Consider the following 13139-nt stretch of genomic DNA (forward strand, 5'->3'; position numbering starts at 1 on the left):
CTTCCGTGTGCATAGAATGCCTACTAATTACCTATTTTCCTTCCCTTTTTTTTCTTTCCCCAGCTTACCTATTTTGTAAGCACAACTCAAGACATATTCTTTCTGTGGACCCTCCCATGTATGACCTCAGTCTGCATTAATCATCAGGCAATCAGTATTTGTTGAATGACTATGATCACGATGAAGTGGCAACGTCATGGAGCTTGCAGTCTGAAGGGGACCACAGATTCTGAGCACGAATCCTGCGGAAGATGAATCTCACTGAACAGTATGTTATAAATACCATAAAACTTAGTTCTGAAGTTTTCTTGAAAGCATATTTGTTTTGTTTTGCCAACTTTATTGTAACAACTTTGGAGGCAGGGACTGGGCCATTTGTCTTATCTTTACCTGTAAGACTGAAGCTCACAGTAGTGACCGCAAACCTCACAAATATTTACTGGCTGATCGATTTATCAACACAAGCATCCAAATATGGTTGTGTCCACCGTCTGCCTAAAAACTTTTGGCAATACCTTCTTGACTTCAGGGTTGCTGAAAAGGGCACAGCTCTTTAGTTGTAGAATGAATCAGGCAGAACCGACCTGAATGTAAGTTATGCCAGTTTCAGGCTATTTGATCAGAGGCACAGAAAGAGCCCACCTGAGTCGGTTACTTTCTCTGTAAAAGGGGGATAATTATTCACCAGTGTTGTTCTAAAGGTGAAAATGTCTGGAACTTGGTCTAGAGCAGAGTAGACTTTCAATCTGTGTTAGTGCCTTTCCTCTTCTTTCAGGAATTGAAGCTCGTGAATAAATTCATGTAGAGCAGAATTTCTGATTCAATTATGTGGGGGCAGACAACTGTGCTGAATGAAGCCAGGGATAATGAGTATGTATGTATGTATGTATGTGTCTATCTATCTATCTATCTATCTATCTATCTATCATCTATGTACTTGCCCAATATTTCTTCTCTCTCCTTTTGGTAGGAACACTCCACGGTTCTCCTTGGAAAACTACCTCCCAAACCTGAAGTAGTTCTGGTAGTATCTGAAGTATCTTGAACTATCTATTATGTGGTTCTGCCTCCCCCCCCCCCCCATCCCGGGCAAGTATACAACCCAAGCAAAGCAATCTGAATCTGTCTGGGGGATTGTTATAGACCCTGGGGTGAGAAGATCTTCTCTGGCTTCTTGAGCTGGAAAGACAAGGAAATTTGGAGTCAGGGGGGTTGCCATTCTGCTATAGAGAAAACTCACTGGATATTATCAACATTAGCAAAGAGAGAAGCGAAATCCTAGGGTCATCTTTTAAACACCTGAATCTAAGGCTGTTTCTACCCATCATCTCCAAATTGGTGAATCAATCAATTTTATTTTGTTTTGCTTGAGACAGTGAATGAGGATTTAGTTGTAATCACTTGCGAGCAAGAATGCTCAGTAAAAACCTGGAAGCACAGGAAGTGTGAACATTGAAGAGTGACCTGATGAAGTCCCAAGGCCTTATAAAGCTTAGGAGATAGAAAATCACATAGATTGAAAATAAGAATGATATGGCTAATAGTAATTTTATTGCCCGAATGCATGTATGTTAGTCACTTTATCTTAACTATTAAAGATGAAAATACAGCAAATCAGATTCCTTGAACACTGGGGGGAAAAAGTTCTAGCAAGGACACTGAGCAGTAGTCTCCCTATTTTGTGGCAAATACCATTTAATTTGTAAGATCAGATTCTCAAATTGCATTCTAATGACCATCAGCATTGATTCAGCCCTTTACACATTCATATGGTTTCACTGGGTCCTCATAAAACCTTATAAAAAAGATATTGTTCTTACTCCAAGTTTAAGGAAAGGCAGTGCAAGTGGTTTTCCTAATGGTGACCAGTAAGTCAGTGATAGAACTAAAATTCTAACCCAAGTCTTATGACTTTAAGTTGTTTCCCAAATCCCTTGGGAATTCTAACCACCACCCCCTCCCCACTCCCGCCACCTATGTAGAGAGCAAGACTTAAACTGGATAAGATCTTGGGTTTACTGTCATTTCACTGAGAAAGAAATTTATGTACTTTTTAATTTTTGTTTTTTAAAGATTTTATTTTTAATCAATCTCTAGTCAATGTGGGGCTCGAACTTACAATGCTGAGACCAAGAGTTGCATGCTGTACCAACTGAACCAGTCAGGCACCCCATCACATATATATATATATATATATATATATATATATATATATATATATATGTATGTATTCTTTTTTTTTTTTTTTTTAAGAAAAGTATAATCTTTAGTACTGCAATGGAGCAAATTGGAGTAGGGATTAGTGGCTTTTTATGTGAAGAGTAGGGGCAAGTATATATTCAGGCTTTTTCCTCTTAAATATCTGCATTTCTATTTTCTCTTGACAATTCAGGAATACATGCTGGTGAGATGGCAGAGCAAAGCAACAATACCCTTACTTGTGATAGTAAAGTTAGTAGGCTAAGGTAGACTCATTTAGCATTTTGTCTGGGTGAAATCGTCCTTATTTATGATTTTGGAAAGTATCTCAGTGTGAATGAGTTGGTATGTAATAGAATAGCTCACGCCAGAATTCAAATCACTTATTACTTCTCAGACTCTTGGATTGCAAGTTCCTAAAATCAATTCTGGTAAAGTGCAATCTGGTACGTGTCTACTTTCTGGGCTTGCTAAATGGATGATTTCCTAATTCTTTAATCTTTGATAAAAGTCCACAACTAAAAACATTCATGTGCACCACAAGAATTACTAATAAGCTTAGTTGAAGCATGCCAGGATAATTTTAGTTAACAGGTAAGTCAATATTTCTTTTACAAGTATAGTGAAATAGTGTTTACACAACTGGTGGGCTATTATGGACTTATTTAACTTGTTTGAAAGAGTGTAGAGCCCATTATTTGCCCTGCTCATTTTACATTCATGATATAATCAGGCTTAAGCTGAATTTCTTAACTTCCTTTCACCAACACAGTCTAATTAATTGAGAAGGGAGGAGGACTTAAGAATAAACATCTATTTTCTTTCTGAATTATTTATTTTGCAAGAAAGCATTAGTTCAGCTAGTTCATTACTTTGAAATAGCCTATTATATAAAATCAATTGGATCTGTCTTTGATTTTATCCAACGTAGAGGAAACCTTTAAATATATCCACATGTTCACAACATGCTAAAAGAAAGGACAGTGGTATATGATATTATCAATTCTTTAGCTCATTTTGATCTCCTTGTCTTAGTTCATGTATGATAATGAACACGGTTCTTCTGGTATGCGGCCCGCTTCCTGAGAACATATGTCCAATCAAACTCACATGTAAACCAGGGGTGGATTTTCTTTTCAAACTAAGAATTAAAGAAACGAGAAAGAGATAATAAAATACTTCAAAATTAAATGACCTTACTGCTTATTCACGCACTTTATTAAATTCTGCTATATACTGCCTGAGTGTCCAGACAAACTCTTCCATATGCCCAATATGATGGATCTTTTCCTGGTCTTTTTAGAGGTACACTTTTTGGATTTTTAACCATCTGCCATGTCCACATGCTCATATTTAAATGGCAGAGCTCAGACAGAGCATAGGTCTTACTCCAAAATGATGAGGTGCTAACAGGCTCCTATTCACAGAACTGCTTCCCCCATGGCCTGTTGCTACAGTATATTCAAATCCACAACCCCTCCTCTGCAGTTCTGAAATCCTAAGAGCTCTGAAAAGAGAAAGATTTTCTGAAACAAATTTGGTGGCACAATCTGAACTGAACGGATATGAGTCTGTCTTTCTTACATTTCATGTGAATATTCCCCCAGGTTGCTGCAGAAATATCGATGTGCTTAATTGCAGGGTGCTACCCTGGGTTCCATATAATATATGGGATATCATTCTCAATGTAGTTCATTTTTTAAATCTTCTAAAATTCTGCGTGTGGCAACATCTGTGACCCTGATGTTTTTGGTAAAGGGATTATGGACCTATAGATGGTTTGGAATATTCGGAATATTTATTTCATAAACAATTTTCAGAGGAAAAAGAAAGACAAAAAAGGAGGATTAGAGCTCGTACCTTTAAGAGCAAGACTCAGAGGAGAAAGGAAGTAGTCATCTCAGGTGAGAGAGTGGCCATCACTGAACATGGTGCCCTTTGCAACGTACAGGGCAGAAACTTTCTGTCTCTTGCTCTGGACACATATTTGTGAAACGGCTAGTAGAAAACATTTTAGATGTCAGAAGTTAGCTCTCTCAAAGACTAGAGAATAAATAATGATTGGTACGCATATTTGAGAAAAGAAAAGCGAGATGTTAGAGTAAAAGGAGAAGAAATTGTAGAGCATACCTGGAAGAACAAATTTCTGGATTTTCAGGATTTGTAAAGTAAAATAAACAAATACAGAGCACGCTGTTTCCCAAAACGCTTTATTTTGATAAGTCTGGTGTGTTTTAATTGAGTATGCATAGTAGCATTTCACTGCAATTACAATCTCATAAAGCAGGGCAAAATATATTGCACAAACATTGTGGTTCAAGTAAATGAGTCATAATAAAACATTGTCCAGATTGCTGCAATTAAGATTTACAGAAACCTTTTGTTGAATGTTGTTAGGTTTGTGGATTAATAAAATGAGCCTGTTTGGTTTAATTTTTCTTTCACTACGACTAACATTTTGATTTTAAGTTTCATAGATTTTTCTTCTTTTGCAGAGATTTTAGATTGGTCCTTGGCAGAAAGAAATCTCATTGCAGTTTCAAGAGATACATATTTTCTTTTTCTTTTCTTTTTTTTTTTTTGAGATACATATTTTCTAAGAGACGATCCCTTTCTTTCCTTATCAACCTTCACTGTCCTTTGTTTACATTCTCTCTGTTTTTCCCATTCCTGTTTTCTACCTAACTTCCCATCAGGATTGCTGGGAATGGACAGAAGAGCAAGAGGGTCATTGGCTGGGTCACCTAGGGGAAGGGCAGCGCAGCACCTTCTGGGGTTTGGGTTGTCACAGACCAGGATTCAAATCTCTGCTCTGTCATCTCCAAGCTGTGGAGCTTGGACCAACTTTATCCCTGAGGCCCAGTTTCTTCATCTGCAAGATGAGGACAAATAAATAGGATCTACCAAGTTTGTAGGACTGTTAGCAGAACAGGGGCTAATGCATTACAGGGTTTTGCATGCAGTAAGCACTTAATATATGGTAACAATAAGGGCCTTTCCATGATTGGAAAGTAAGAGTTTCTAAAGTCTTAAGAGCTTTTTCCTTAAGAAAGGCTGTTCAACTTTGTAGACAGTGTAGGATCAAAACTGGCAAGTAGAACTTTCACTTTTATTTTTCTTTTGCTAATGACATGGGTACTTGGAACATTTACTGTGGATTCTCATCAGAGTAGAATATATCATGAAATTTTGAGTTCACCTTGATTGGCAACATTTGCTAGTGAAAGAGTCTGAGTTACATTTAGCATGCCTCAGTTTTCAGTTTTAGTAAAGCCTCAGTTCCTAGTTTTAATTGGAGTGTAGTTAATCAAAGGTAACTCTTGCATATGGGATAGATGCCCGGCACTGGGAATGGGGAATAAATACATATGGTGCCTGCCTTCAAGTAATTTATCATTAGGTTGAGAAGACAGATGTGGAAAACAGATTGTTAAAATGCAGTATGTAGAATACAAGGATGAAAAAAATGCTCTTCGCGTAATCTACCTTAGAGAAGGTCTTCATGGAAAAGGGCACCAGGAATTCATTAAATGAAGGGGCTTGGAAGGATATCGTTGGGAGTTCAATGGTGACAAAATGTAATCTTTAGATGATGAGTAGGGTGACGCTAGCTGAGGGTGAACTTGTGGGAGGCTTGGGAGACAAGCATAAGGTAAATCTCGAGAGATACACCAGGGAGGGTGATTATGAGAGGGGGTGCTAAGTGCCGTTTTAGTAAGCTTGGGCTTGATCCTGGTACAACTAAGGGCCCAGGCATCTTATTGCAGGGAAATGACAACGTCATGTTTCATCTTTGGGAAGAGAACATCAGGGTCTGCACAGGGAACTGTTGGAGAGGTCAGAGATGAGTTGTAGGCAGGGGCAGGACTCAGGACTTGTTGCTGATTTGAGTATGCAGAGTTGAGCAGGAAGCAGCCGTCAGCATATAGGAGTAGACATGGGGAGGAGACAGGTGTTAGATTTCTGGGCTATTTCTGGGGCAAAATTGGCAGAACTTGGTGACTGTGGTGACTCCAGGGAACAGAACAGCTGTAACATCTCTTTTGTCACTAGCCTGGGAGATTGGGTAGACGGTGATTATTCACTGCAAAATATTGTTACCATTCTTGAGTCCTTATTTGTGCCAGGTGCTGTGCTAAGTGACTTAAACACATTCTTTTTCTCATTTATACCTCTCAACCTGTAGGGTAAATATAATTACCCTCTTAAACAAATAAGGAAAATGAGGCTCAGAGAAACCAAATAACTTTCCAAAGTCAATCTGCCAATAAGTGGCAGAGTTGACATTGAATCTGTGGTCTACTGGACTCTGAAGCCATGCTTTTAAGCCCTGGAAAAGGAGCAGGCTTTGAAAAGAAGATCGTAAATTTAACTTTGGATATGTTGAGTTTGCAGTTGAGAAAATTTCTAAAATCATGAAAAGTGCCGACTATAGCATGCACCTTTGCAGCTTCAAATCTTTCTTGATGTGGACTCTTTGATTTGAGCCAGACATAAATTCTTGATTATGGGCCTGATGCAACAGCCTCTCTGTTTGCATTGCTTTCTCCCAATGGTAGAGTAGATGCAGGGCTCTAAAAACCCAAAAGATTTTTAGACACAGGAACCGTGTCAGTGTCCTAACCAATGATGGTGGCAAATATTTTTGGCAAAATTTTTTCCTGAAGTTCTTTATCATATTTGAGCTTTTCCAGTCACATTGTGACAGAAATTTGATGCATGTTGAAGGTATAAATGCCACCCCCCGTTTTTGGATGGGACTGAGCTTTATATATTATGCTAGTAATTTATTTTAACATTTTTTTCTTATAAAATGTCTTTTTTTCTTAATTCTTTTTTATATCATTGGGCCGTAATATAGTTTCTGAAGGCATTCTATAAATGTTTGTTTGATGAGTCAGTTACAAGAGCAATACCAGATGTGTAGTGAAGGGACTATTCCTTAGGAGGCTTACTTGGGCAGCCAGGTAGGGACCTGATTGAAGGGGGAAGGTGACAGAAAGACCACTGACTCAGTGTAAACTCACTGAGCACTATTATGTACCAGTATATCAGCTAGAATGCAACAGATAGAGAAGTTTCCAAGCTGACTATTTGGGAGAAAGATGGTGCTATTTAAAAATGAGCAGATTTGGGGAAGAAGAGTCCAGGTTTGAGTTTGAGTGGCCTCAGACCCCTTTGGCTATTTAGGCTGGTGCCTCAGAGAGAGGGCAGGGATAGATGTCCTTACGTTTGGGACTTCTGTTAATGAGGTGGTCATGGTTGATTCTGATATTGAAAGATGATGGATATAAGTGTGGGGACTGATGAAATTGTGGAGGAAGAGATTATAGATAAATATTTAACATTTGTTCGGCACTGACTACTCGTCAGGAACTGTCCTAAGCATTTTATAGATACTATCTCACTGAATCCTTACAACAACCCAATGAAAGAGGTACTATTAGCATCCCACTTTATAGAAATGCCCATTTTATAGACGAGGAAACTGCAGCCCAACATCACACAGCTACAAAGTGTTAGATGTGGGATGTGACGCCAAGCAGGCCGACTCTATACCTGTGTTGTTAGGTCCTACTTTATGCTGCTGGCCAGACTGAATTGAAAGAGAAAACACATCTGAGGATGGTCAATGCTTAGAGCAGATGTCAGGAAGGGGAGTGAGCAGACACCAAAAAGGAGCAGTTAAAAGAAGGCACTGGAAAGAAGTTCAGAGAGGCTGTGGCCAGGATGATGGGCAGGCACAACGTCAGATACTACAGGCATTTTGTGTCTGTTGAAAGGTACGTTGTTATCGGTATGAAGCAGACTCAGTGGAACACTAAGGCTGAATCTACCTGGTTTGAAACAAGGTTTGGTTCAGTTACTTAACCAAGAAGAATATTCAGAGAAGTGTGGTTATTAAGCATTTAGTGCCTGGTTGGTTGATAATAGTCTGTACTTACATTTAAATACTCTTAGTTTTTCAATGCCAAGACTAATTACTGATCAATGGAAATTTGATAATAAGCACACCCTCTAATAAATTTGAATACCTGGAGGAATAATTTATTTGAGGGAGAGGAAAATCTGACCCCTGTGCTTTCGGCTGAAAAGAAATGCATTTAATAATTTAGGGCCTGAACAGAAAAGAAAACTACAACTGGAATTGGGTTTAACAAAATTATGGCAAATTAAGCACACGCCTGAAGGAAAGTTACAAATGACTCGCAAGTATTACTTCAGTGTTTTAATGAATAAATGTGTAATTCCAAAACCACCTCCCTCAAGACTACTCTCTTAATGCAATTCAGTAAGAATTTATTAACCACTATTACAGCCTCAAGTGTGCTAGGCACAGAGTGCTATAAAAGGGACAATTATTTATTTGTTGAATGAGTATTTATTGAGAACTTACTCTGGACTTGGCGCTGTGTTTGGCACTAGAAATACCATGGAGAAGTAGAACAGAAATGTGGCCTCCTGAAGCTAGTGGTCTAGTGGGAGTGACAGACAATGATTAAAAACAGACATACACAAATAAATATTTGTTAACAAACTGACCCTAGTGCCATGAATGATCTTTTTGGGAAACAAGATTTGCCAGTGAAAGAATAAAATAAAATCCCATGCAAAAATGAACTACATTTCTTAGAATGGTTTTTATACCATTAATTTGTTTAGCAATCCATCTTCTCATAGACAGAAGGGAACAGTAATCTAAACACTAATAAAACTATTATTCTTCTCAATTAGTGGGGGTACAGTTTTACTTTGTACCTGCCTTTTTTATTTAGGCATTTTTTCTCTTTCTTTTTATTTTTCCATGGCTTCTGAAGCTGTATAACTGTGGGGGGTGGCTTGTTGATTGCAAGTTCATTCTAGTGGCAAGCGGAAAAAGAAAATGGAGCAAGGAATCATATTGATAAATGAGGTTTTAACACCTCAATTTTAAGGCTGCTTTAAGTGTTGTAAAAAGTGTGTGTGTATGTGTGTGTGTGTGTGTGTGTGTGTTGTCTTCAGCATGGAGATATGTAACTATATTAAGTAGCTGAACTCCCCTAGATACTTATTAAGTTAAATCTTTTGAAGGCAGGATCAGTGTTTTCTACAGACTGTCAAAAAAATCTTGAGTGACCACTCTACTGCCCAGTCACCACAGACAATCAGTTGTTAATTGACACAAATGTTGATGTCTAATGTTGTTTTATACTGTGGATTTGTCTATATATAAAATGTCAGAAAAGGTTATATTTTTCCATGAAATTCAAAACATTTGACAACATGTTTTTATTCCATTTCCAAATGCTTTTCAACCTTCACACTGAGAGCCTGTGCTCATAGCCCAAAACAGAACATGTTGCAAAAATCTGGCAAGTCTTATTTCAGAGGAATAGGTATATTAGTTATAAAGAAAAAAAGTGAATATCACAGACCTTGAAATGGAGACAAATCCAAAAGACCACTTTGAAAAGGAAAAAAAATAAACAACTTAGTTTATTATGAAGTATAAATGGAAAATTTATATAATATGATTTCTAAAATTAACTTGTCATTCCTTAGAAACCATCGAGATAGGCACAAATTTTCACTAAGAGCCATTTACAATGTAAAATTTTTGTTTATTTTACGTAATGTGGGTAAGACAGTAGAAATCATTTAAAAGTATTAAAAAGGGCACTTCCTTATAGTAACTTTAGAATAGTAAAAGAAAACATTTATTCTAATAGTAATATGTAGTTAAGATCTCTGACTAACGTAAGATCTTAGACCAATGTACTGGCCAGAGCTCTTGGATGGCTTTTTGGAAGGGTCTGAATTTTGTGAAGTACTAGGGGATAGTGAAAACCAAAAGCAAACATGAAAATCCAAAAAATGTAGTTAATAAAAACTTGTGAGGGAATGTTTCATGTCCTGTGACTTGTCCTCCTGTCTATTTCACCTCAGTTCTGGGTTCTAGGAAGAAGAAATAGATGGCTTTCATTCCATTGAAAACTCTGCCGACAGGAGGGAAACTGCTCCCTGACTTCCAGTTAAATTCTTATCTTTATTAACTATCATTCCCAAAAGGGGCTGCTTTGTGAAGAATCACTGTTACCCCCAAAGAGAAGCAAGAATGGTAATCCTTGGAAGAAATAAAGCAGCGCCATATTGCTAAGGCTGAAATTCTACTTTGATGTATAAACTAAACTTAGCGAGGTGCTATAAAAAGAATGTGTTTGCCTAGTGGGTTATATATATTTTGTATGTATATGTATACACAGACACACACACAGACACACACACAGACACAGACACAGACACACACGTATACACACATAGACAATTGGATGCTAAGGGACCAACTGTTAAGTGTGCTATCATAGATTTTGTTTCAGAAGCAAGTTTTTAAAATTTAAAATCGATCTGGGGCACCTGGGTGGCTCAGTCGGTTAAGCGTCCGACTTCAGCTCAGGTCACGATCTCACGGTCTGTGAGTCCGTGAGTTCGAGCCCCGCGTCGGGCTCTGGGCTGATGGCTCAGAGCCTGGAGCCTGCTTCCGATTCTGTGTCTCCCTCTCTCTCTGCCCCTCCCCTGTTCATGCTCTATCTCTCTCTGTCTCAAAAATAAATAAACGTTAAAAAAATTAAAAAAAAAATTAAAATCGATCTATATAAGTGCTAAAAGCCTTAAGGCTTTAATTATATTTATGGTTAATTAACATCCTTTTTTTTTTGGCATAGGAAAACTACTCCTTCATCATTTTCACCTTTCAACAAACAGTTACTGAGTGTCTGCTAAGGCAAGATATTGTTCTTGGTTCTGGAGACACAGCAAGCAAATAAAACAGATGACAATTCTTACCCTTTACATTCCAGAGAGTTTACATTCTAGAGAGACAGACAATTAACGAATAGATAACTAAATATATAGGATAGCAGGAGGTAATTAGCTAAAATAAAGCAGGGATGGGGAGGCAGGAAGTGTGTGAGCCAAGAGGGTGAATGCAGTTTTTAGTAGAATGGCCAGGGCAAGGCCCATGGAGAGGTGACACCTGAGCAAAGACCTGAAGAAAGTAGAAGAGTAGCCTTGCAGACATCTGCACAGAGGGCCTCTTCAGGCTAAAGAAATAGTGAAGGCAAAGGCAAGGCCCCTGGGTTGGCAGGAGCAGGCCTGCCATGTTTGAGGGGCAGCAAGGAGGCCAGGGCCGCACTGGGGAGGGAAGGGTCATTGCAAGGACTCTGGCTTTTGCTCAGTGAAGTGGGAGCAACTGGAGGGTTTGAGCAGAGAAGCAATTTGGCATAATTTACATTTGAAAGAACGATTCTGTGTGCTAGGTGAGGAATAGATGATTTATGAAGAAGGCTAAGTGAAAAGGCAAGGCTGTTGTAATCCAAGTGATGGCTTGGGCCAGGGTGGTAGCAGGGAGGTGACGACAAGTGGCTGGATTAGGGGTTGGATTCTGGATATGTTCTGAGAATAGGGCTGACAGAATTTCCTGATGGATTGGATGTGGGGTTTGTGAGAAGGAGGGAAAAATCAAGGAAGAATTTAAGGTTTTTGACCTGAGCAACTGGACGGATTGAAGTTGCCATTGATTGAGATGGGGAGGCTGTGGGAAGAAAAGGTTTGGGGGGATGGAGAAGGTTGGAATTGAGCATGTTAATTTTGAGAGCATATTATATGTCTAAATGGAAACACTGACTATGTAGTTGAACATATATGTCTGGCATTCAGAGACTCTAGGCTGGAAACCTAAAATTGATAATAGTCAGAATATAGGAGGAATTAACAGCCACAAGACTTTTTGAGATCATTAATGAAATGAGTGTAGAGAGAAAAGAGAAGAGATCCAAGGCCTGAGCCTCAGATACTCTGGAGTCTACTCTATAAAGTTCAACTAGGGAGGTTGGGGCACGAAAGCATTATGAGTCCAGTGAGGGAAGAAGGAAATCAGTAGAATGATGTGTGCTGGGAGCCAAGGGAAGAAAACATTTCAGATGGGAGTGAGTGACTAACAGTAAAATATGCTTCTAATAGATTTAAGAAGAGGGAGAATCGTCTGTTGGGTTTAGCACGGTGAAGGTCATTCATAATTTTCACAAGAGCAATTTTGATGGAGTGATGGGAACAGAATCTACTTGGAGTAAATTCATCTAACCTTTTTGAATAGAAGTAATTTAATCTATGTGAAAATATCTGAGATAAATAGAAGCACTCAAAAGTATTCTCTTTGCAAAAGACCAAAAACATACTTTTAGATACGGAGACAAAAAACAACAACTGACATTTACTTAGCACCTACTTGTGCCAGGCATTGTACAGAAGTGCTTTAGAGGCCTGATTTTATCAGACTTTCACAATAGATCTATGAATGAGGTCCCATTTCTCCATTTGACATGAGGAAATTGAAGTTTGCGAAGGTTAAGGGTTATGTGTTTCTCAAGTCATGTAATGAGTAAGTGATAGAGCTGGGGTGTTGAAGTATTTTCATATTTCTGTTAAGGTACACAAGTATTTGTTTCCAAGATATAATTATTGTTTTTAGAAACTAATAGTCTCATTCTTTAGACACTAAGTATCATTCCTTCATTTCATTCATTCCGTTTATTTCATGTCATTATTTTTCAAATATGTAGCACTTCTACAATATTGAAAATTTATAGCCAGTTGTTTTAATTGTTGTCTGCTTTTTTTTTTTTGATGCAGAAAATTACCCAAAATGTTTCAATGTATTGAATTAGATTTACAAGGTCATTCATGTTAAAATATTAAAGAGAAAGCAGTGTTCTAGAATGAGTTCTATTTTTTTATATAGAAGTTTATTTTGAGGAACTTGATTACATTTTTGGAAGTACATACTTAAGACAATGGTATGGAAAGCCATTGAGGATTTAACATGCTCATTTCCTGTTTACAACCACTCTGTGAGGTGGCTATTGTTATCATCTACATTTTACAGATGGGGAACCAGAGATTTG

This window comes from Neofelis nebulosa, chromosome 8, assembly GCF_028018385.1.
Source record: "Neofelis nebulosa isolate mNeoNeb1 chromosome 8, mNeoNeb1.pri, whole genome shotgun sequence".
In the NCBI taxonomy this organism is placed as follows: Eukaryota; Metazoa; Chordata; class Mammalia; order Carnivora; family Felidae; genus Neofelis; species Neofelis nebulosa.